This window comes from Suricata suricatta, chromosome 8 (assembly GCF_006229205.1).
Source record: "Suricata suricatta isolate VVHF042 chromosome 8, meerkat_22Aug2017_6uvM2_HiC, whole genome shotgun sequence".
NCBI classification, from domain to species: Eukaryota; Metazoa; Chordata; class Mammalia; order Carnivora; family Herpestidae; genus Suricata; species Suricata suricatta.
Window position 1 is genome coordinate 115839696 of NC_043707.1, and position 25169 is coordinate 115864864.

Sequence of the window (25169 nt, forward strand, 5' to 3'; positions counted from 1 at the left end):
GTTTTGTTACCTTGTACTAATTCCTGGCGTAGCTTTTTAAGATTCTTATCGTTACTGTCCACTTAATTTTAATTCTTTATATAATGTCTCCTATCATAATCATTTTTCTATCTTATCACATGGTCTTCCTAATCGTAGTTGTTTTTAATAGCTTCACCATTGCCCATGGAGTGGGAAAAACCCAGTTTTCAACAGTTTCCCAGTTGCTGGACATTTGGGTTGTTTCTGGTGGTTCGCTCGTGTAAATATTGCAATGAATATCTTTTATGAGGCTTTTCCTGCATTTTGGAGTCAACGGCAGGAACCATAAATGGTATTTTGGGTGAAATGGGATGTGCGGTTTTAAGGGCCTTGATGCATAATACCAGAGGTCTATACTAAAGGGCTTCAGGAGTTTAATACTAAATGCTGGCACTTAAGATGTCACTAGCGCTGTTGGAAGGGCAGTGAGAGCAGAGGGCAGGAAGCTATTGTCTCATGAAGTCCACTGACACTTAACCTAAGTGAGCAAAAGCAAGTAAGGACATATGATGAAGAATGAACTGCCTTTCAAAGGTGGTGGGGGGTGTGTGTGTCCTGCTTCTCTTCTCTCAGGGTCTGGGGGCTGATGGTATTAACAGGTGGCTGAAGGTGGGGCGGGCGGAGCTGGGAAGGTGTGGGTGGTGGTGGCCAGAGGAGAGAGCAAGTCCTTAGTGGCTCTCCTTAGTCCCTGAGGAGAGTGGGAATGCTGAAAGGAGCCACCCTTGCTTTTAGGGAATAAATCTGATGGGGAGCATGGGGACCAGTGTCTGCCACTGAGGTGGGGATGCGACGTCTGGTTCTGAAAGGGTGTGCCAGGCTCCGCTTGCTTAGCTGCTAGCCGGCGAGCAGACCTCAGTGACAGACCAGTGCTGCCGCCCTGTGGCGGTCCTGAGCATTACCAAGCCTGGCGGCCCTTCCCTGCGCTTCTCAAGCAAGGTGCCCACAGGGGTCAGTCTGGGAGCTTCAGTGAGCAGGCTTCAGTGAGCAGGCCAGGAACCACAGGGACCCGACTGCCTACAGGGGGCAGTGGCCAGGCAGCAGCTTCCAATTTGTGATGCTGAACTTTTCAGGATTGTTTTTTCCCTAAAAGATGCTAGAAACTTAGAATATTACACGTTTTTTGAAACTTGAATTTTAAATGTTGACATTTGATTTTTTTAAAAGAATTCAAAGCCTGATAACATACCCGTGGATTTAATTTGCTCCAGTGGCTGCCAATTTGTGACTTCTCAAATGGCCCCTTTCCTTTCTGTGAGATGTGCGAGGAATACGTTTTTTTTTAAAGCACTATAACAACTTGTGGCAAATATCAGGGCCCACGATTAGTTTCTCTTGAAACCAGTCTAATAGATATTAGACTTCTAATATCTAATATTGGTCTAAGCAGAACCTTAGAGGATAGGAAACCTACAGAAACCGCACCAAAAAAGTTTTCCCACAGACTAAGACATTTTTGGATTTGTAAATATTTCAGAATAACCCTGTCACTGCTGATGTACCTCCCCCCAGGCCCTGGCTGCCAAAGCCCTATCTTTGGAAACCCATGTTGCTTCCTTCCAGGAGTCTCACTTTATGCCCCCTCTTAAATAATTTGGTTTCCTAGCGCTTGTCCTCCAGCAGCTCTATTAATATCCCCAGCTGGCTCTTTCTTTCCCACGGCCGGCCTGGATCCGCTGCCTCGGTGGAGCTCTGACACAGCGCGTGCCTTCTGGCCTCTGCTCAGTGACATGGAGTAGCAGGGTTTCCGTGGTTGTGGGCTGAGGCAGGCCAAGGTGGCTGGAATGAGCCAGGGCACTGGTTTCTTCCATGCTTGCTGATTCACCTTGGAGGCAGGTGTCCGTCTTCTGGGCTGGCCCAATCGTCATGACTCACTGAAACACATTATTAGTAAGAGAGGTGCTTGGTGCTTTTTGCTTGCCGCCCCCTGCCCTCCGGGTGTTTTCCTGGCCCTGTGATGGCAGTGCCTTTAGAGTAGGGTTATCCTGTCTGCGCTTGGCAGGAATCACTTCTCTCCCCTCAGCGGCCCAGTGTCTGGTGCTTTTCCACTCCCTCTAGAGCCTTTCCTGTGCCTGTTGCTGTGTTAGCACAAGTAGGCTGGGCAGCCGCCAAGACAAGCCTGCCAGGGAGCCCTTTGACTCCTGCCGGCTTTCCAGGGTCCCCGGCTGGTGGGACTGTGGGCTGAGCGGAACACCATGGGCTTAGCCTCCTTGGAGCCACCTGGGAGCAGGGCAGCAAACCTGGAAAAGCTCCTGTCTTGCCTCCCTTTTCCTTTTCCGCTTTACCATGGTCGTCTCCGTGCTTGTGGAGCCAGGGCAATGTGGCAGAGTAAAAATAAAGTGCATTCTAGAGTCCGACAGGCTTGAGTTATGAATGCAGCCTCTGCAACTAGCTGAATGACCTTGGGCAAGTCACTTGGCCTTTCTGAACCTCACTATCCTCATCTGTAAAATGGGGATGAGAATACCTATTTTTGCTGGGTGGCAGCCCTGCTAAGGTAACCTATGTAAATTTTTAGCAGAGTCTATGGCAGCCAGTAGGTAGGTGATCAATAATGTTAGCTGCTTTCATTTTACTGCAGGATCAGCCTCCATTTCCTGCAATAGTTGCATGTATCCTTGTGATCCTGGTGAAGTGGGGGTCTGGGGGCAGGACCAGGCTTGGCTGGTAGAGTGATAACAGGGACCCTGACAGACCTGGTGGTTGAGAGGTTCTTAGGAATTCTTTACAGAATGGACTGCCTGGCATAAGAACCAAGCCGGCCAGACCTGTGTCACTAGGTAACAGTTCTGTTGGTGCAGTCTCCAGGGTCAGAGACAGGAAGTAGGGAGCTAGGGGCTGCAGAATCCCCAGGAGTATGTGTCAGGAGCACAGGTAGAGGAAAGAGCCTTGGACTTGGGGACAAGGAAACTGGGTGACATGGGACCTGACCTTTCTCTTCTTCTGGCCTTGGCTGCTCCACCTGCAAACTGGGGACCTGAGCATGTTCCCTGCTGATGGTGTAAAGAGGAGAAACCAGCCCCGAGGGCGCTTTGAAAACTGAGTGCCAGGTGATAGGCCAGCGAGGCCTCACTTTTAGCGGACTGGGATGGCAGGCGGTCTGAATGATGAAGTCAAAATAAATGCTCTTTTACCTTTTCTGTACACCATCTTCAAGAGCATTTGCTAAAGGGCAGTCTTTGGGATATCAGCTTTAAAAATGAAGAAGAGTAGTTAGTCTGGATTGCCCTCCTGTGTCAAATGGTGGGTTTGCACATAGCTCTGTAATCTAGTTGTGTGAGTAGGGAAGTCATTTCACTTCTCCAAGCATCATCTGTAAAGTGGGGTTGCTTCTGCCTTCCTCACAGAGTTGGGAAGATTGAGAAATAGTTATAAAATACCCAGCGCAGCGTTTGGCGTGGAAACACCTCTGTCCTGTTTATCCCTTGTTGTCTGTGACTCCCTCCCCCACCTCCCCCTCTCATGGGCTCCATCACCAACCCGCAGTGACCCTCCTCTGTGTCTCATCATCTTTTCCTGGAAATCCTTCCTATTCCTGCCAGCATTTTCTTTCTAAAAGACAACTCTGATGAGGTCACTGCTTCAAGACCTCCGTGGCTCCTCTCACCAGAGCCCCTGGCATGCCTCACTCCTTCTTTCACCAGCTTGCCCCAGCCTCCCTCCCGTCATCTCCGGGACAGAAGCCAGCCTTTGCCGCCTCCTGAGTGTAAAACGCTTGTTCCAATCTGGACACCTCCGTGTCCACTGTGTGTCCCGCCTCCCTGGCTGCTTGGTGAACTCCTATGACGCTGTCAGACTTTGTATGTGTAGGCCCATAGGCACTTTCCTAAGTGGAAGCTGGCCTTCCCTCCCTGGTTGTCCAGCCCTGTGGTCATTTTCCTGTGGCATTTATTACAAGGCACTGTAATGGGTGTGTGTCCTCCCCTGCTAGACTGTGAGTTCCTTGAGGGCAGGTGCCACGTCTTCTTCCCCTCTGCCCCTCGCAGAGGGCCTGGCAGAGTCATTTTCAATAAATGTCGAGTGAACTACGAGGCCCCCGAGTGTGATTCTGGGATGGAGCAGACAACTGGGGCTGGTGCAGAGACCAGCCTCTATTGGAAGATGGGGGACAGGGCCGTCGGGTGTGTGCTTTGAGGGGCCTGGCCGCCTCCAGCTGATGGCGGCCCTGTGGTGCTACAGCTTTGTCTTCCCCGAGGTTGGTAATGAGTGAAACCAAAAGAAACCTCTGGCTTCATTTTCCCAGGAGAAGTGGGGCTTGGGCAGAGGGCTGGCTTTCCCCACTGGGTGGGACCTGGACCAGCATAGGCCATGATGAATTTGACCCTGATGACTCTACAGTGGGGAACAATGTCCTCAGGAAAGCATTCAGGAAACCCTTCGTGTAGTAGTGATCAAAGCCCTACAGCAGCCCAGCAGGGTGGATGGGACTGCTCCAAGGAGCCCAGCAAGGCCCTGGGTTGGAGCCCAGGGAACCCTAACGCCCTTACCAGGTGGGGCTCTCCCTCAGCCTCAGCAGAGCCCTGGGCCAACCCCCGGGGACACGGGAATGCTGGGGAGTCTGAGGGAGCCCCTGCTTCGGGAGGGTCTCCGCTTTGTCTCCATTCATCCCTTAGGCCGGGGCGGGCAGGTGGGCTGACAGGTGAAGCAGGCTTCGGTTTCCTCCTTTCACCTAACAGCTGAGGTAAACCTTGTGGTCACACAGAGCCCTCTTCATTTGTCCCTCCTCCCCAGTGAGTTCAACCAGAAAGGAGAAGAGCACGGGTTCCTCTTAGGCTAACAAAGGGGATCGGAGGCCCTGGGAGGAAATGGCTCGCCCCAGATAAAGCCAGGAATTCTTGGCAGAGCCGGGCTTGTGGCCACCCCGTGCCCCCTCCCCTTCCCAGTTTACATGTTCTCATCACACCAAAGCAAGGTCAGCTGGCCTACAGACCAATAGACCCGGTGAGGGAAGCACCCTCTGAGTGCCCGCTGGCCATAGGGCACGGCGGGGGGCCTCTGCGGGCGGCTCACGTGCCGTGCCTTGGATGGAGGCTGCCCTGCTCTTCCTGCCCTGTCCTGCTTTCATTTTCCCAGCGCACAGGCCACAAACAAACCTTTAGGGGCAGCTCTGCCTCTCTGATGCTCTCCAGGCTGTTTTCCCCATGCGCCGGAGGGTAGGAGGTCACAGTCTTTCCCATAGATGGAGTCCTGTGTGTTTATAATTTGGTCAATTGATGACAAGGTGGTTTGTTTATCTACTGTTGTCCCTAAAGCCCTGTCCTTGGCTGGCTGTCACCTCCCTGACATATGCTGGGGCCTCGATGGGCTCCGATCCCAGCCCTCCTTGCTTCCCCCCCAAGAAACCCAGCTCCAGAGTTAGGCTGCTTGGGTTCAAAACCCAGCACAGCCACTTAGAACTCTGAGGTCTCTGCCAAGCTGCCTGGCTCTCGGTTTCAATTCCACATGACAGTGGGCTAATACAGGACTTAAAGTCTCAGGCTGTCATTGTGAAGATTAAGAGTAAACATGCAAGGCATCTGAAACAGAGACTCCCTGATAGCCCTCAAGAAAAGGTTATTTTGATTCATAGCAGTTTTTTTTTTTTTTTTTTTTTTTTTATTTTCCACGCAGTTACTCTTGCGTCAGGGCCCTGTTCTACGTCTAGGCTTTAAGAGGGGGTGCCTGAGTGTAGAGGGGAAAGGCGCCTGCAGTAATGCTGTGGCAGGAGGCTGGGGAGCATGCGGGCGTCCTGACCCTCAGCCCTGAGGCCTCTTGGCTTTGCCATTTGGTGCTTCTCTGCCCTCCTCTCCCCCACACCCAGTCCCTTCTGCATTGCCTTGGCATCTCGCAGCAGCCCCTGGCTCCAGCTGGGTGCCTGACACCCGCACAGCCCTGCCTTGGCCGGCCCACCCACTGGCCTGTAGGCAGATGGAGGTTTCTGGAGGAGGCCGTCGAAGCTGGATGTCTGAGGGGAGCTGCCTGGGTTATGGTGGCTCTCAGAGCACCAACCCAGCTAGCAGGGTGTGAGGAAGAAGTCTCCCCCTCCCCCCCACCCCAGAGCCCTCCTCAAGAGGAGTGTCTTGATTTGCTAGGGTGGCTGCAACAAAATAGCACAGTCCAGGTGCTTAAACATCAGGCACTATTCTCTCACAGTTCTGGAAGGGCGGAGTCGGAGATCAGGTGCCCGCTGAGGACCCTCTCCTTGACGTGGGGATAGCTCCCTTCTTGCTCTGCCCATGGTGGTCCCCCTGTGCACGTGGGTGACACCACGTCTGGGGAGTCATTTGTATCCAAATCTATTCTTGTAAACATGGATTAGGGCCCACTCTAATGGCCTCATCTACTTTAATCATCTCATTAAAGGCCTCATGTCCAAATACAGTCACATTCTGAGGTACTTCAACATGAATTTTGAGGGTAAGGCAGTGGTATGGAAAAGGCTGCCACTGCCTCAGCGGAGAGACATGGGAATGGGGTACCCAGCCCCCTGAGGCAGGGCCCTGCTGGTCTCTGGCACTGGCCTGGTTCTGGGGCGAAGCTGGTGCTGACTCTCTCTCACCTCCCCAGGAGGCCTTAGGGTAGGAACTAAATGCCTGAGGCGCGATGACACTGTGAGCTGATTGTTCCTGTGGTCTCTGGGGTGAAGGAACAGTCAGCTGGCCCCAGGCATGGGTCCTGTCCTTCCCCTGCGTTATCAGAGCCTAGACGCCCTTCCGCCCCGAGGCTGTGCCGTTAGAGGCCTGGCCCTGGCCCCAGGCTCTCCCAGTGGGGGCTGCCTTTGAGGGGAGAACTCAGCTGCCCTTGGTTCAGCTGAGCTCTGCAATTCACAGTAAGTACTCTTTTAGGTAGGGAGTTGTTGAAAGGCACCGAGAATTACTATTTTTCCGGAAGATATACCTGCCTGATTGGGTTGGTTCACGCTGATATTCCACTATAGACTTTTCCCCTTCCTCCTGTGGTTTTTGGTAAAAGATGAGTAGGGTGGGAAAGTGACTCAGATGTTTGCTGGGATTGGGAATTGCTTTGGCCTGGGGCCCACCTCTGTGCCACTTTCATCAGCTCCATTCGGCAGATTAGAGAACAGTTCAGGGGCCACTGATAGTACCCTGCTCTTCCCCAGCCCTCGGTGTGTCCCTCCAGGGCCCGCAGCTCTAGGGCTCACGTGGCCGATGGTTCCCACAGGATCTAGAGCCAGTGTGCAGGCAGAGCTGATGGATGCTTTAGGACAGGCTGCCAGCCACCCGCTGCTCAGCCAGTTCGAGTCCTGGGACTGTGATGTTGCGGCTTCTTGGAAGAGAGTTGGATGGAGGAGAGCCGCCCCAGTTCTCCGGAGGACCTCGTTAGACTTGGCACCCGAAGCAGACAAATCCCAGCCAAGAACAGGGAAATAAGCTTGCTTGCGGAGCTCCTGCAGGCTAAGTGTCGGGTGGGTGCTTCATGAAATCTCACTTAATCCTCCCAAGGTGCCTGCATGACAGGGATTGTCTCCATGTTAAGGAGGCAGAATCTGAGACTCGAGACTAAACCACTCTCTTAAGTCACAGGTGGAGAAAGTGGTGTCACTTAAGCCCAGGTCCCCTGGCTTCGGAGGGTCTTTTCAACCCTAGGGAAGCTGGTGGTCCCTCCTGATTTCACTGTGCCCATGGCCTTTCTTCCCCTGGGATAGGGGAGGGTAGAGGGTGGGAAAACTGGTGAGCGCTTCCTCCCCTCCTTTTCATCTCCAGAGACCTCTTTGTTCTCCCCATTCCTGGACACTGTGGGCCTGGGGCTCCTGCTGGCTGAGCCGCAGCTCTCAGGTCTCCAGTGGCTAGTGAATGAATGGGTTGTCACCCCTTGACCTGTCTGGTTTCCCGCACCAGCCCCCCCACCCAGGCAACCACAATGGCCTGAGGCTGACTCAGTGCCTCCTTTATCGAAAGTGGAGAACAATGCCCAGAGACAGGCTGCTGGCAGGCAGGGCAGGCGCAGACCCCTGCCCTCTCTGAGGGCTGCTTCTCCAGGGCCAGGAAGTTGGGGGAGGACTTTCTATGTCTGGGATCTGGGGTGGAAGTCCTAAAAGGGTGCATGAGAGGAGGGGGTAAATGATACCCTTCCCTTACCCCTAGACCTGAACCTGTCTCCAGTACCAAGCAAAGCCACAGGTGGTATGACTCCTCCTCCTATTAGCTGGGTAGTGACGTAACTTCTCAGCCAGTGACGTAACTTCTCTGTGTCCTTGTCTTGAACACGAGGCTTTACCAACAATGTCACCAGGTAACGGGGGAAAGCTGTCAGTCAAGTGCCTCACTCCATAGAGGATGCTCAGTTGCATTTGCTCCTAGCTGCCCCTGCCTTGCTCTCTCTGACCAGCCTCTGTTGGGAGGCAGGGTGCATGGGGGAGGCACCATTTGGGAGAAGAATTTTCTGGGGCCTAGCTGGAGCCTGGAGGGAGAGGAGACCTCCCTGCTCTCTTGCTGCGCTATGCTCTTCATGACCCAGAGGAAGCTGAAGGAATCGTGAGCATCCACTCTGGGAAGAGAGAAGGTTGAAAGGGTGACTGAAGAAGCCTTCGTAAGCCTCTCGAAGCTTATCGTTGGAGTAGACCTGTGCTCAGTGTGCCCAGAGGCATGCAAGGAGACATGGGAAAGGCTTTCCCAGCAGAAGGCCCGAGATCCTGGAACTGGGAGTCGGGGGGACTGTTACTGAGGAAGGCCACACAGTCTTTAAAAATAGGTCATTTGTTCTGATTAGGCTTGGGTGGGGTTCAGCCGGGGGGTGGAGGAACTGGTCAGATGGAGGCCAGCAGGGAATTCACCCCTGAATCAGAAATGAGGTGAGATGGGTGACCTTCTTGGTGGGGAGAGTTGAATCCTGCCTGGGCCAGGGGGGTGGACAGGGAAGCTCCACCACTGCCCCTGCCCCCAGCTTTGAGCTGTATTTTCGGAGACAGCACAGGAAGTGGGCCTTCACAATGTCAGGATACAGGAAGCTATCGGACTATTGAAGGCCACTTCCTGTGAGCTGGTCATTCACATACATTTGTCACCAACTATCAGGCCTTTTGGGCCTTGCCATTGTCCAGAGGGACTGCACAAGCCCGGGGGCGCCAGCAGAGGCTCTTGGACACAGAATGCACTATTGTGCTGAACTGGCAGCACCCCATGGGGTGGGGAGGAAAGCGGTGGTGAGAAGGGGACAGCCTGCCTCTCATTGTCACTGACTGCACAATGGGGTGGGGGGCTGGGGTCTGCTCCTGCTCGTGGCAGCCTGAACTTCTGGGAAAAGTAATGGCCGCAGCAGGAGCCTGCTTTTGGGTCTGTTCTAGACAGAGCTGGAAAGGGGTTCGGGCCCTTCATTAGCAGTGGTGGGTTTCCTAGATCTCTGCCAAGAGCCAGTGTGATATAAAACTGGCTTGGAGTCAAGCAGACCGAGACTTTGAGGTCACACTCTGCCTCGCCTGTGTGACTTTGGCCAAGTCACCTCACCTCTCTGAGCTTCAGGCCTGCTCCCACAAAACAAGAAGAATCATAACCGCCTCACAGGATGATCAGTACTCGAGATGGTGTGTGGATGTTCTTAGCTGGGTATCTTGTATGAAATTAGATGTGTGAGAAATGTTAGTTCCTTCTCCACCCTCATCTCCTTCCCTTCCAGCTCCCTTCTGACCCCGCTGTCTGGTCCTCCAGTGAGTGAGCGAATTAGCGTGTGCAGGGGAGTGAGGAGGTATTTTAATATCAGCCCAAACAAAGCAGAGCTGTGCCTTCCCCTATGCCAAGAATATCAAATCAACTGTTAATTATCTGCACTAATGGACGGCACAGAAGCAGATCATCTTTCTTTGGCCATGTGCCTTTGGCCTTATGTGTGAGTCTGGGTGTGTCTGAATTGTACAAATTCACTTTGGGCCAAACGGTGAGGCTGTAACAGGGCAGACCTGGCTCAGGAAGAGGCAGGTTATAGAACCATCTGGAAGCCCATGACTTTGCCCTGCTCAGCTCTGACCCATCGGTGCCACGAAGGGGCACTTTGTTCCTCAGCTGTGTAGAGGCGGAAAACCAGGTGCTTTGAGGTCAAACACGTGGGTTCAAACCTTGACTCCAGCCCTAATTATCTGTGTGACTTTAGGCAGTTTATTAGACCTTTTTGTGTCTCAGTGTCTTTATTCATGTGAGGTGGGGATAATCTTACTTTACAGGGTTTCTGTGAGGACGGAATAAGGTAATGCATATGCCTTTCTTTTCTTTCCCTTTCCCTCTTGTCCCCGTCGCTTCAGTCCTACCCTGGACAGAGAGCCATTTCTGATGGCTCCTGGCACATGGACACGGTTAAATGTTTGGCTCTCCGAAGGTTTTACTGCCCCACCGCATGGAAGAGCCAAGACTACACTGTCCAATATGGTGGCCACTCACCATGTGCAACGATTAAAAGTAAAAAGTAATGGATTAAAACTAATAATTCAATTCCTCACTAGCTGCATGTGGCTGGTAGCTAATGTGTTGGACAGAGGAGCCAGAACATTCCCATCATTGTGGAATGTTCTGTTGGACAGCGCTTAGCTGGAGATGTGTTATACCACAGAATCTGGTAAGCAGAAGGAAATAAATTAATGAGGAGATAGGGCTCGAGTCAAACAATGGCCCTCTTCTCCTTAGAGTGTCTGCAGGGTTTGGACTCTGTGTGTGGCTCTCTTCTTCCATCAGTGGAGTGAGTCCAGAGCACAGTTAGGCCAACACTCAAATACCAGGACCTCTGAGTGAGCAGCCCAAGTCCGCCCTGTGCCCCCAGGGTTGGGTCACCTCCAGTCCTTGCAAACAGTTTGCCTTGTGTGCCACGTTGCCCACACAGGTGTGAGTTGTGGCTACTTAGCGCTTGGGGGGCACAACAGCCATAGGACTCTATCCCTACGCCTCTACTCGGGCCTTTCTTCCTACATAGCCTTGTGATGACACAGCCGCCTTCCAAGCATAGTCCTGCTTGTGCCTCTCAGTGTCTTCTTACTCTCTGCTTAGCTGCGGGGGCTGATCCCACCACTCAGCCGGGTCTGATCCCTGAGCCTCGGCAGGCTGCTGGGCTGTGCAATTAAGCTTTTGTGGCCAACAGCCTGGTGTGTGTGAGTCCTGGGCACCCCTGGACCTCAGCTGTTTGACTCCAGCTACACTTTTCCAGTTTACATGGTTTCTGAGGCCTGCTTTGCTTGCTGATACCCTGACTGGGCTCATTAGTGTCTCCTTACCTTTCTCGCTTTCCCCTCAGAGGGTCTGGTTTGGTTTCTGTGCTCCTAAGCTGTGGACTGGGATCCTGCTCTGAATATCCCCATCTCCTAAAACTCCAGTTTTGAAATCTGTCTACTTTGAGTATTAAACTGGCCTAGAGACATCACCGTTGGGTTGGATCTTACCTTGGAGCAGTTCAACCTCCCTGTTCAGGTCCTAGCTTCCCATCCCTTCCCATCAGCCTGCACCAACAGTGGAGTCCCAGTGTGCGTGGCAACAGAGGCCATTGGTGTTGGCCCCATGGGCTTGCCTGCCTTGGCGGGGAACACAGATAATCTCGGCAGCTAGAGTTCAGAGGAGCTTGGCAGGTGCTAAGGTTAGGAGTGGGTCTGGGGTCACATGTGAGTCCGAGTTGGGAGAGATCAGCGTTCTCTACCTTAGAATATATTCTCCCATTGCATGTTTCACAGGTGGGGACCCTGGGGGAAAGAAAAGAGAAATGGCTGACTCAAGGCCACGTTGGAGGCCTAAGTAGAGATCAAACATCCATCTTTGTTTCTATTGATCAGAGGCCTCCCAGCCCTTTTCTCCACCCAGGCCTGGGGTCACTTTGGCCCTAGCACAGAACACGTTGTTCTCTTGTCCCCCATCTTACCTCTCCTCTTTCCCTCTCTGCCCTCGTGAAGTTGTAGCGAGAGAGGTGGTCCCCAGGCATCAGGTTTCTGAAGATACTAGAACTGCCCCTACCACCCATTCCTGCCTCTGCCTCACTTGGCTGCCAGCTGAGTTGTGGGGGTGTCTCAACCCAGAACGAATGCGCTGCCCATGCCATTGTTGAGAGAAGCCCATGGGACGTTCTGGCAAGTGCCCCCTCCCACTTTCCTTCTCCCTGGTGCTGCTGCTTTGTCCTGCCTCTCCTGGGAGGGAAAGGAAAGGGCATGAGGGGGCTGGACAGCACCTTAGGCAAGTGGCCGAAATCCAACTTACCGCTTTTCAGGCAAAAAGACCTTTTTCGTTTGTGAAGCAGCTTCAGCGGCAGCCATGAAGGCCACCAGTACTTTCTCTGTGCCTCTCACCTCCGTGTCTCTCTCTGCGCTGGCTCCAACCTCTTGTGCACACCTGTTTCTTGCATGTGGAGGAACACAGCTGCTGAGAGCTCCTAAGTCTGATACAAGGCAGGTTCTATCCCGGGACTGACTGCAGTCCTTGCTTTCCAAATCCAGAAATCCCAGACAGGAGACCCGCTGGCCCAGGTACCCATCCCTTGACTGACAGCTAGTGGCCAGGGAAGCGCAAGTGTTAGGTGAGAACGTGGCTGTTTCTGCAGTGGCCTGGGGAATGGGGCCAAAGTTCCCAGGGAAGGCAGGCAGTTTCTTAGGTGGCATGATCAGGGGAACAAGTGTGATGATGCCTCTTGGGCAGGGCAGTGGTTTGCAAGGTGGCCTCAGCCCTCTCTGCTGCTGTGATTGCTCAGCACAAGTACATTGGCTTTAGGAAGGTAGGCGGGCCGGGATAACTAAGAAGATTTCTGGGACATTGATGTGGGCATTAGGGGTGCTCACATAGACTAGTATACTGGAAGGATCATGGCTGTGGAGCCAGAGACCCAACATGACACTGGCTCTCCCACCTCTGCAAGGGACTTGGTTTCTTTTGAGCTCAACTGACATCCCTGAAAGTTCATGAGATGTGGCTTTGCCTGGCTTCAGCAACCTGTGGCTGCAAATGGAATCGCATTGACATTAAGACCCCACCTTTTCTGCCTCCTAGATTCTCATCTATAGGACCCCAGGCTTCTACTTGCTCAGAGAGTTTCCAGGATATGCCATGTGTTTGTAGCCTGCTGTCTCGTGAGTGGCCCTGGCCTGTGAGCCCCAGAAGGGCTACAGGGCCCCTCCTTCCAAGCCCAGTGATGTCCCAGTGACATCAAACCTGCAGGAAGGGTGCCAGATGACATCATATGTCCCTCAGCCCTTACTGAAATGGAGCCATGTGGAATTCTGTGATGAAGTAGGGAGAAGGTTCCTCTTGCTAAATCCACGTCATACTTGGTCACTGGGTCCCCAAACAGTGTGGCTTGTGAGCCTTCTCTCACTAATCCCCTGCCAGCAGATCCCCCTCACAGCTCCCTGGGAGCTGGCTGGGGGGAAAGCACATCTTGTTCTGATCTCTCTCCAGGAGCCCCTCTCCTGTGTACTCCCTGCATGTCCGACCCTCCTCTTGAGAGGGCACTGTCGTTTTCACGCTTCAGACACAACCTGACTCCAGATCCTGATTCAGCATCCTCTGGAAATCCCTTCTTCTCCAGAACAGCAATGACTTTCAGGAAGGATTTGTGTGTTAATTAAAGGAGATACATGACGAGTCCCCAGCAGATGGTAGCTCCCCTTCCTTAAGCCAGGAGTTCCTCTGGGAAGGCAGGGACCATGGCACCTCTTCTCTGCCGAGGGAGCAGGTGCATTGAGGCCCAGGAAGGCCTGGCCTGGCCAGATGAAGCTAGTGTATGTCCAGCCTGGCAGCTCTTCTGTGGTTTTTTTGGATGAGCTCCAAGGTCCCAATGTGGTGGAATCAAAGGTCTCAGCTGGTTGGTAGGTATGTTAGAGTTGAGCCAAAAGGTCATGGGAAGTAATCCTGGCTGAGAACTCAGACCTAGGAGGAGAATGAGGAACTACCTTGTTTCCCCTGGATGACCTCCTGTAGTTTGTGTAGCTGCCCAGCTGAAAACCAAAGCACTGCACCCCTACCTCCAGCCAGGCAGGAGTCCCCTCTGGAGCAGTCCTTCTGTGGCAGCCCAGCTGATGGCTACTCAGGCTCTGCTAGGATGTTTCTGAAAGCAGGGCCATCCGAGAGGAAAAATGTGTGCTCTACATTCAAAGACCTCTCCATGTGTTGCAATGATGAAAATCCAGTAGGGCAAGGGGTGCCTGGGTGGCTCTGTCCGCTAAACATCAGACTCTTGGTTTTAGCTCAAGCCGTGATCTTGTGGTTCGTGGGATCAGCTCGAGTCAGGCTCTGCCCTGATATCATGGAGCCTTCTTGGGATTCTCTCTCTCTTTCTCTCTGCCCCTCAGCTACTAATGTAGCTTTCTCTCTCCCTCTGTCTTTCTCTCTCCCTCTCTCTGTCCCTCCCCTGTTTGCACTCTTTCTCTCTCTTTCAAAAATAAGTAATAAATAACATTTAAAAAATCTAGCAGAGGTAGAGGGTAAAATAATACACTGCAAAAAGAATGGAAAGAGCTGATTTAAAGATAGTCTCAAAAATGGCCTTGCAGAAGGTAGGGACAGGGACTCAAGGAAAGTAAGGGAAGGGTCGAGGCTAAAGTCACTGGGAGATGTTTGGGATCCTCCTGAGAAGAGAGCTTTCACAACGAGGTGTTCTGAGATCTAGGCCCAACTGTTCCCCTCAGAGAAGGTTCTGGCTAGATCACTCATTCCCCAGCAAAAGTTGAGAACAGGTCACCGACCCCTGAATGGAGCACAGAGAGGTGGTACCCTCGGGGAGCAGGCAGGATAAAGAGTCAACTGGAAGCTGCTACTGGTACACTTGAGCTGCCAGCTTCCCAGGGGGGATGGCTTGTATACTCAGGAAGGCTCTCAGAGCTGCCTCTCACGCTGGGACATAACCTAGGGAGGTGTCCACCATGACTCGCTGTCTGTCCATCCAGCCTTCACTTTCCATGAAGAGACTTAGAGCCCCAGCATTAGCCATGTGCACGCATGGAAGTGCATCCCTCATGCCTCGGGCACCCTCATGCTCATACACATACATGGACCATGACAAATGCGTGTCACTTCCTTCCCGTCTTCAGCCACTCTTGTCCTGGAGAGTTGATCCAGACCCAGGACTTCTTGTCCCCTCCTCCTCTGCACTCACTGCCCCCCTCTCAGCCAGCCCCACCCCTGAGAAAGTACCGCTCAGGGGTCCCCAGGGCTGCACAGGAAATGCTTTGCACACTACGGGTCAGCCAGGCTATTTTCTGTCCCAGAACGGAGGGAGGCTGGGCTGGGAGCGGCCAGTCATGACACAGTCAGCTGTTTTCTGCCTCTTTCGCCGTGGCTTTTTATCTGCCTCTGTAATTTGCAGTGTTTCTCTGTCTCTCAGGTCTCTATCTTGTCTCTGTATTTCTCTTTGATGGCCCAGAGACTTTCTGACCCACTGCCCTTTGCTTCCTTTCACTTGATGATTCATACCTTTCAAAACTCAGCTCCGTGCCACCTCTTCCAGAAAGCTTTCCTGACTCCTCCTTTCCACTCGGGGCTCCCCTCCCCTTTGCTTCCAAGAGTTCAGAGCAGGATGCTTTCTGGGTGCTACACTTGGTGGATAAGAAGTGTCTTTGCCTCCTGTCCAGACTGTGAAACTTGTGAGCACAGGCTGTGAGGTGTGACAGGGCGAGCCTTTTGTCAAGGGATACATCCTTGCATAACAACAGATGGCCACTGAATTGCCTTTTAAGAAGGGTGGGGTGGGCAACTGCAGGGCTTTCATTTAGCTGGGTGAGCCCTGCAACTTTGAGCCAGAGCAGAATTACCGGGAGAGTCAGCGCGGTAAGGGGTTGATGTCAGCTGACAACCTTATTTCCATCTGTCACTTTAATCCACCAGGTAACCTAACATTTTCACAGGTTCTGGAGATCAGGATGTGGACATCTTGGCGAGGGTGGACATTATTCTGCTTACACCTTGGACTACTATTGTGGCAGGAGGGAGACTGGGAACAAGCACGTCTGATGAGTTTGGGGGGAGATCTTGTGGTGGGGTGTGCATGTCCTCTATATTTCTTACAAACTGTCCAGCCCTTGGACACTCTGCATATTTTCCTTGGGGTACATGTGAAGGCACGCAGACTCTGGCATCAAGGGTTGGCACAAGGAAAACCCCCGGGTTTCCCACTCCAGGAAGAGCTGAAGGCTGAGTCACACATTCACTCACTCAACCCATATGTGCTAGGTTAGGCCTCTGGGCTCACAGCCCTCAAGGCACTCACAGTCCACTGGGGGAGGTAGGTGTACAAACAGGCAAGTTCACTCTAGGGTGGGAAGATCGGTCATGAGGATCTGACAGACGGAGCACAGAGGAGGCCTCCACTTAGCCCGGAGAGAGGAGTGGCCAGGAAGACCTCATCTGAGTTTTGAGGGATGAATAGAAATTCACCAGGTGAAGATGGGAAAGTATATTCCAGGCATCCTGGGCTGTCAGAGTGAGGGCATGTGGATGAAGATACAAGCCAGCATGAGATTGTGTGTGTGTGTGTGTGTGTGTGTGTGTGTGTGTGTGTGTGTGTGTGTGTGTGTAAGTGTGAGCACAGCTCCTGGCACTTAGTGGCACTCAGGACATAACATCTGGAAGGAGTTCCTCAGTGCTAACACTGTGCTGTTTGTGTTTCTAGGCCCTTCCAAACATAAGCAGATACCTCCTTTTGCAGAAGTCCCCCCAGAGTTGCCGTGACTTACCTGAGAAGACTTTTTCAGGGTCTCTCATTAGGAAAAAGAGGAAAGTTATTTCCTATCTGATCCCCAATGTAAGAATAACTCTTCATCACTGAAGAAGAATGCCTTACACTTTTCCAAATCATTTGTAATGTCTCAACTGATGTTTTTTGTTTTTGTTTTTTTAGTGTGTTTCTCTGCTGAAGAAACCAGGGCTCAGAGAATTAATGGACATTTCCCAAGGGCCACGGCCGAGGTCCCACAGCTGGACTCCAGCACTCCTGCTTCTCAGCCAGGAACTGCTGGGGTGTCCTGTCCCCTTCCCTCTGGTGCTGAGGCAACCGGGAGCTGGGCCTGGGTGGACTGGTGCTGCCCAGGACTCATCTCCCCCTCTTCCTCCAAGGGGTTTCCTGAAGGTGGAAGTGGGTCCTGAAGCCCTAGAGGGTGCTGCACCTGGAGGGTGAGCTCATACCAGCAGGCAGAGCGGGGAAGGCAGTGCCAGACAGAGGAGGGCCTGAGCTGTTCCCTTGGCCCAGGTCCCTGCCTCCACCTTTGCCTCCTCTTCTTGGGAATGGGTCCTTTCCCTGGGTCCTGGGCTGGCAGTCAGGAGGCCAGGGACCTAGTGAGGCCTGGAAAGTCCCTCAGTTTCCCTGTCTGAAAATGAGGATTGAGTTAGATTGGGGTTTCCCTGTCTGCTGAATACTCTCCAAGGATAGGGTTGCATGGTCAAATGAGGGAAAAGCTTCTGCTCCTGGACTTTCACAATATTCAGTGGTGTCTTAAAGGCTCCAAGGAGTCCTGAAATGAAAACCCAAGTTATCCAAGGTCTGTCACTTGGCCTTTCTCATGCTCCTGTCCTCACTGTGTCCCACTGGGCGCACATTGGAAAATGCTGGCACAGATGGTCTCTAAGGTCCCTCCTCACCTCTACTTCCAAAATATAAGTTCCTTGAGGCAAAGGTGTATTGCTGACACTTGTCATATATTTTTGGGTATCCAGCACCCCAAACCCCCTCTTCGTTGTGAGGGGATCACCTATGAGTCTCGGAGGGAAGCAGAGCCCCGTCTCTCACTATAGAAGCCTCCCTTTGCAAGATATGTCCTCCTCGTCCTTTCTGGCAGCTTGAGTGGAGCATGTGATCTAGAATCAAGACCCAAATGTCAGGGCCAACTGTGGGCTCATTCAGAGAGGTTGAGAGAGACTGTAGGCGTGAGGGACAGTCCCCTGTAGCGGCATTCTGCATGGATTTTCTGCCCCAGTGTCCCCTCAGCTGGGCTCCTGCTGTCACACCTGCCTGGGTTCCCCTTGGTCCTCTGAGCCTCATCTTTTAGCCTTCCTCTTACTACTCTATATTTCTCCGATAATTTTTTCCACACGTGTTAGTCAGGATTGTTATTACTTCTGACAACCAGGAATCCTGTCTGAGCACATAGGAGATACTCCATAAATATTGGCCAAATGCATCTGTACAACCAACTTCTGACCCACAGTTGAACCCACATTTTCTGCAATCCAATCCAGCTTGGTCTGGTTCCGCAGCTCCTGAGTGCACACCCTCTGCGGGGTGATGCAGCCTGGGGAATTCGGAGATGGGTCAGACTCCATCTCTGTCTCCCAGGCCCCCTAAGTCTGCTGTGGGAGACTGATCCGTGCCAACACAGAGGGGCTGACAGGGTCTGTGGGAACACAGGAGAGTCTTGCGAGCTGAGGAGACTTCCCAGCTTGGTGCACCTGACCTGGGGCTTGAGGAATGGATAGGTCAGGACGCGAGAGAGAACATTCCAGGCTGAGGAAACAGCAGAAGCCAAGGGAGGCAGGCAAGCCTGGCGTGTGCAGGTCTGGTATGAGTAGCAACGGGCAAGGACAGAGAGTCCGTGCTAAAGAGACCGGCTCTTGTTCTGTTAGCTGCGGGGGTCACTGAAGGGTTGAGGAGGGCAGGGATGTGATGACAGAATCAGTTTCGTGCTCCTGGGAGAGCCTGGGTTTGGGGACCAACAGCTAGATGTTGCCACTTTAGGAGCTACTGTTCAGGCAAGTCACTTGGATTTTCTAGGCCTCAGTTTCTTCTTCTATAAAAAGGGACATGGTAAAACTCAGTAGAACCATAGTAAGGATTTGAAACATATGATTTAAAGTAGTTGGCATATAGTAAGTGATGCGGTTTTGGAGTGGTGTTGGGGGGGTCCTGAGCTGAGAAAGAATGGTGATTTTGTTAAAACAGGAGAAGGGACCTTAAGGCAGAATGAGCTGCACTGGGGCTATGAAAGAGTGACAGATTGTATTCTATGGAGTTGGGGGAGTCAAGGCAAAAGGGAGGTTCCTAACAGGACTTTCATATGCTAAAGAAGACTCTTAAGATACTGGAGGCCAAGTTATTGTCAAGCTAAGGTTGTTTTTTCCTCTAGTAAGGCATTAAGACAGTAGGGCGTTCCTGGAGGAAGGTTTTACTCTGCCCATCTCACATATTTGTCAATGGACTGCAGGCTATAAAGAAATTTAATTTTACCTGCCACTTCCTTCTTGCCTTTGTTCCCCACATTGCTATGGAGGGGGGCAGTGATGTTGGGGCTCCAGGAAACTGAGTCTATGGGTTTCTGGAGGTTAGACTATTAATAGGATTGTCTCTTTATTGTAATTTCCTAAGACATTTGTAAACTGATGGAGAGCCATGCCCTGCAGGGCTGTGATCTCTATCAGTTAACCATTGGTTTTTCCCTTTCCTTTGTTCTTGAGCAACCAGAAGTACCTGAGGAATGTCACACAGATCCCATGGGGCGGCTGTGTGTGTGTGTGTGTGTGTGTGTGTGTGTGTGTGAGGAGATTGTGGGATGTCAGCTTGCCTTTTACTCCCTCATCAATAGGCTCCCAATAAAAGATCACAGTATCATTATGGGATCTCTGTGTGAGAAAGATGAGCCCCTTCACTAGACAGACTCCTTGAGAGTAGATCTGCCTTTTATCTCATCATCCTTAGCGCAGTTCAGAGTAGATGCAAGGTAACATTGTTTGATGGAGAAGGATGGACCAAATACTGTGGCCTGTGTGGAGGAAGGAACCGTGGGGTGAGACTCCCTGTCCCCAGTTGAAGAGAGATGTGTGCCTCCTGGCTCTGTCACCCTTTCACGGCAGAGGGTGAGGAAGAGCAAGACTTCAGAGACCTGAGAGGGTCTTGCCCTGTGCAAAACAGAGAAAAGAGAAGCTTTTGATTTTGGACATGCTGACTTTGAAGCATCAAATGGATACAGGAGAGAGATTGGGCTGCTCTTGTGTGGATCTAGGAATTTGGCCCAAAGGTTAAAGTACACAGAGATAGGAGCACCTCTGTGCCTTAACCTTTGAATGTCCGTCTTTGGCTCAGTTCATGATCTCACAGTTCATGGTTCCAGCCCTGCATCAGGCTCTGTGCTGATAGTTCAGTGCCTGGAGCTTGCTTTCAGTTTCTGTGTCTCCCTCTTTCCCTGCCCTTCCCCTGCTCACTCTCACTCTCTCAAAAATGATTAAACATTAAAAAAAATAAAGTACACAGAGATTTTAGCTCAAAATATGGATAGATTTTTGCGAATAGGTTGCTGTTGAAAGTGATCAGAGCCCCGTTGATGGAGGTATATGAGAAGAAGCTGAACGGTCCTTGGTGGAAAGGCTCGACCGCAATCCAACACCTGGGTTGTATAGTGTATCGGTGTGGTTCGGCAACTGTTCCATGAGTCTCTCATCCTCCCGCAGGCTAGCCCAGGCATGCTGTCTTGGCTATGGTGGAGATGCAAGAGAGCAGATGTAAACGTGCAGTCTGCAAGTCCTCTGGGGGCCCAGGCTCAGAGCTGGCACATAGTCACTTCTGTTACATTTTGTTGGTCAAAGCAGGCCAAGAGGCCAGCCCAGATCCAGGGGTTTGGGGGTTGGGTGGGGTGGACTCCATCTCCTTAGTGAGAAAAGCTACAAAGCTACAAAGTCATCTACAAAGGCTGTGGGGTCTTTGTAAAGGGGTAAAGTATTAGAGTCATGAATCAATGTGAAATGGGTGGGGATTAGCCCATTGTTTTAAACTCTGAGTTCTTTGTAAAGCTATATTTTGAACATTTTCTTCAGAGATCTTTGTAAGGCTTGGGGGAGGGTGAATGGGTTGGCATTTTTCCTCTGGATTGTTATAAAAGCCTCTTAACTCAGTATTAATAATGCATTATTAACTTGGCATTAGTGACAGTAAACACTATTGGGTTCTCACGACACATCTGGTGTATTTTAGCTCCCTTGTTAATCCCTGTGAGATGGGCATTATTACTTTACCGTTTTGTTGGGGAAAAGACACCAGACCTTAAAGAGGACGAGCAATCAGCCTGTCTGATTTCAGGGTCCTGGCTCTTAAACAGGGAGCTGGCAGGAGAGAGGGAGGGGTGGCAGAAGATACAGTCGGGGGGGAGAAGGGCTGGTGTGCTCTGAGAGGGCTCAGAGTTTGGGATCCTGGAGGCAGAGCCATACTGGGGGTTGAGGCTACCGCAGGTGGGTCTGGCCCTCTGTGGCCAATGTGTGGGCTGAGGAAAATGAATTACTTCTTTCAATGACGAGCTGCTGAGTGCTGCTGTCATCCCAGTCACTGCTCTAGGTACTGGAGACACAGCAGGGGAAGAAGATAGACAGATGTCTGCTTTCTTGAAACTTATTTTTCAATGGAGGGAGACACTAAACCTATAAGCAAATCATAATAAAACTTCAGCCAGTGACAGGCACTAAGGGCCAGGCCTCCCTTCAGGGGATTTCCCAGAGTTTCAAGTTTGTGTTGATGACATAATGCACCAAGAAGTCACCTTCCGTGCTCCCTGTGGGTCTGTGCTGCAGGACCATTGGGAGATCGCAGCCCCAGGTAGAATGGCTGGAAACCAAGTTTTTTTTTGGATTGAATTCTCAGGCCAGGGCTCTGGGAACCCTGGGGGCAGGAAGCAAGTATGAAGTTGGACAAGAGTATGGCAAAAAATAGCCCTGAGAACAGTGAGGGAAGATTAGTGAGGATTGTGACATCAGACGGGTAAGGGTGGGTTATGTGCAAGAGGGTGGGGTGCAGGCTGGACCCCTAGGCTTAGAGAACAGCCTGTGGACCATTTCTTGAACAGGGTCTGGGCTAAGAAGCGTAAGCTCCCAGGGGTCAGTTCTGATGCCAGCTCAGAATATGGTTGCTGAGAGTCACGTGTGGAGGATGGGTTTTGTAGCAGCATCTCCCTTCAGTGGAAAAGAACATTGATTGAATCAAAATGTCTGTTGGGGATACAGAGGAGTAGCTCAGTGCTGTGAAGGATGGGGGGTTGGGGGAGTGGGAGCAGCCCACCTGGGTGGGGGGGCTATTTTGTCACTAATATTCTCGAAAATTGCCAGTGCTTGGTGATAAGAAGTCAATAATAAAATTAGTTTTATTACTTAAACATTTGCTATAGAGAGTGGACCCCTTTATTGTCCACACCTGGAGTAGATCCCCCGCCCTCGCCGGCATCCCTCTGAGCACATACAAATGAGGGGACAGAAGCAGAGCAGAGCACCCCATTTCTAGCATCTGCTACAAATCCTCAGTGACTGGATGCGTACTCCCTCTTTTCCAAACACTTGGAATCAGAAGATCCCTGGCTATGATCAAGCTGGACAAATCACTTGAATTTTCGAGCTTTTCCTCATCTGTGCAGTGAGGTGCCCAGGGTGCGATCACTTGTGCACCTGCATTGGGCACTTTGGCATTGAGTGATTGGGCCACCAGAAGTGGTTTGTACACGAGCCCCTGGGCACAGTGAGAGAAGTGGTGAAGGGTGTTTGGGGATTATATATGGCTCCTGGAAAGGAGGAAATAAATCCTGCTCTCTAAGGGGATGGAAGATGGGTGGAGGGGGGGGTTCAAGGACACAGCTCTCTCTGGACAGAGGCAGAATGGGTGAGAATGGTGAGGCTTAGAATCTCAGGGTGGGGTTCACACCCTGGGGGTTTGGCTGCAGGGGCTGTGACCCTTGGTGAGAGGTCACTTACCTAGAGCTGAAGGCAGGCCCATGGGGTCTGAGTCTCAGAAAGCCCAGGTGTGGGCATGGGGTGGCCTGGGGGGACATTTTGTAGTTATATCTACAAAAATAGGGGTGATTTATCTGTTTACTAACTGTGACAGAGGCTCTCAGGGCCCCACTCATGCCCCTTTGGCACTGACAGTTCCTGCACAGGCTGTTCACTTGTATCCCTTCCCTGAGGACTTTCTCTGGCCACAGGACATTCTCAGCCCCTCGTAGTGCAGTCTCAGAGAGCTGAGAGGTGCCCAGGAGCCGCCTTCCACCAAAGATGGGTGGCAGATGGGGGATTATGTCAGTTTCCTTGCATCTCTGGGGGACAATTCTGTTCTGTGCTGGGCCCCCAGCGTGACTGAATCCCAGTTGCCCACAGCTATCTTGGACCACTGGTGTGCCTAATGGGAACTTCCTAGGATCAGTTCCTGGATTAACTACCCTGCACTCAAATCCTTACCTCAGGGTCTGCTTTGGGGGGGATCCCAAACTAAGACTTTAACCTAACAGGCCTGTTGTGAGCTTCCTTATAAAAACTGAGGGGTAATAAGGTATGGCAGGTCGATAGTAGCCCCACAGCAGCCCCAGTAAATGAATACAGTGGGGCACGATGAAAACATCATGGGCTTTGTGGTCTGGCAGAGGGGGATTCACATCCCAAGAGCTGTGTGGCCTTGGACAAGTCACTTTGCTTCTCAGTCACCTCGTTTGAAAAAGGTAATGGGGAGCAATTCTTGTATCTTATTGCCTCTCTAGTATTGCAAATGGTGGTGCTGGTAAGGGGGCTGCCCCAGAGACTAACCGAAGAGCAAGTGGATGTGTGCACTCAAACGTTAGCATGCGGTGCTTCTGAGGTCAGTGATGGTATTTGCGGTCTGGGAGCCCCTGTCTTCTCTTTTCAGTGAAGGCACACTTGGAGTTGAGTGCTTTATCCCTGGCGAGGCCGGGAGCTCACTGTCCCCACCCTGACTCTGAACCTGGCATTTTGGCCTGAGTGCCCTCCAGGGTGGGACCGGCCCCGCCCCTGCAGCCCTCGCTGGCCGCCTAGCAGCCAGGCCTGTCCGTGCTTATCAGCTCCTGTGTTTACTCAGGATGGGTACCGGCCTCCTCCTCCCCCTCGGAAAACAAGAAAACATGTTTTGCCAGTGGTGGGGTGGAGTGGCCTCTCTGGCTTCCAGCCCACCCCCCAGCAAGGCCGCCAGTGGGCAGCAGCCTGTTGTTATTGGAGGGATAGCCGGCTCTCCGGCCGCCTGTTTCCTCCAGCTGTCCAAGCATGGCTGGCTGGGGAGGAAGCCCCCAGTCTGCGGGGCCCTAGCAGAGCCCCCTATCACAACAAGCGAACAATGGCCTGGATGGGCTGGTGGGTGGGTGGGAGGGCAGCCTCCTCTGTTCTCTGCTCCCACCAGCGAAAGGGACAGTTTGTTGGGAGGTCGCCTCCGGCTCGCCTCCCCCACCCTGTCTTGTTTTCCATGCTGTTGGGCATACTGTCTCCCATCACGGGGCCAAGGAAAACAGCGGCCTCAGGAAATGTCTCTGGGCTGTTGCTGGGGTTCAGCAGCTCTGGGAGGCTGCAGAGGTGGGGAAGGGAACCAAAGAGGGAGAGGTGTTGCTCAGGCTCCATTCTGCCTGGGACTGTAGGTAGGGAGTCACGATCTGTTTTCCCAGAGCACCTTGAGGACTTTGTCTCCCTGCATCTTGTGTCCTCAGGCCCAGCACATCGTCTGGCACAGAGCAGATGGCAGAAATGATTTGTTGACTAAATCAGTGAAAGAGCAAATGTATGAATAAGTTCAGTTTCTAGCTCTGCTACCTGCTGGCTATGTGACTTTCAACAGGTTATTTAATCTCTCTGAACTGTACTTTCCTTATCTTTAGGAAAATGCTTCATAGAATTGTTGTAAAAATGAAATATACTTAATAGCATTTTGATTTTCTCCTGGGGAATCTATGATGCAATAAGCCCAAGAGATTGTAACGAGTGTTAGTACATGATAGTTGTCATTGCTGTTGTCCTCAGTGTGTGATTTGGAGGAGATTGCCACAACATTTGCAGTTAAGAGGTCTATGGTATTATCTCCATGGGTACTGGAAGTGGTGCTGAGCAGAGGCTGTCTCTCCCAGGATAGGGAATGCCTCTCCCCACACATTCACAGCCCTCTACATTTTAGGTGGGCTCTTGGGAGCCTGGTGAGTCTTGGTAGCCCTTGGGGATGAGGCAAGTAGTTTGGGATTCATTCCAGGACTCAAGTGTATCAGAAGCTGTGAGGGCCCCTATCGTCTGTTATCTAGTTTAATCTTCCCAAGAACTCCATGAAGAAGATATTATTATCATCATCTTACAGATGGGGACACTGAGGCTTAGTGAGAAAAATCACATGGCCAAGGCCACATGACTGATAATTTACAGAGAGATTTGGATCTAGGTCTTAGGAACACTGAGTATTGTTCATTCTTTTGTGCCACAGTGCCTAGAGATAAAGATGTGTTACTTAGATGTGGGATTTGGTCTATCGGTGACTTTAGACTCAGG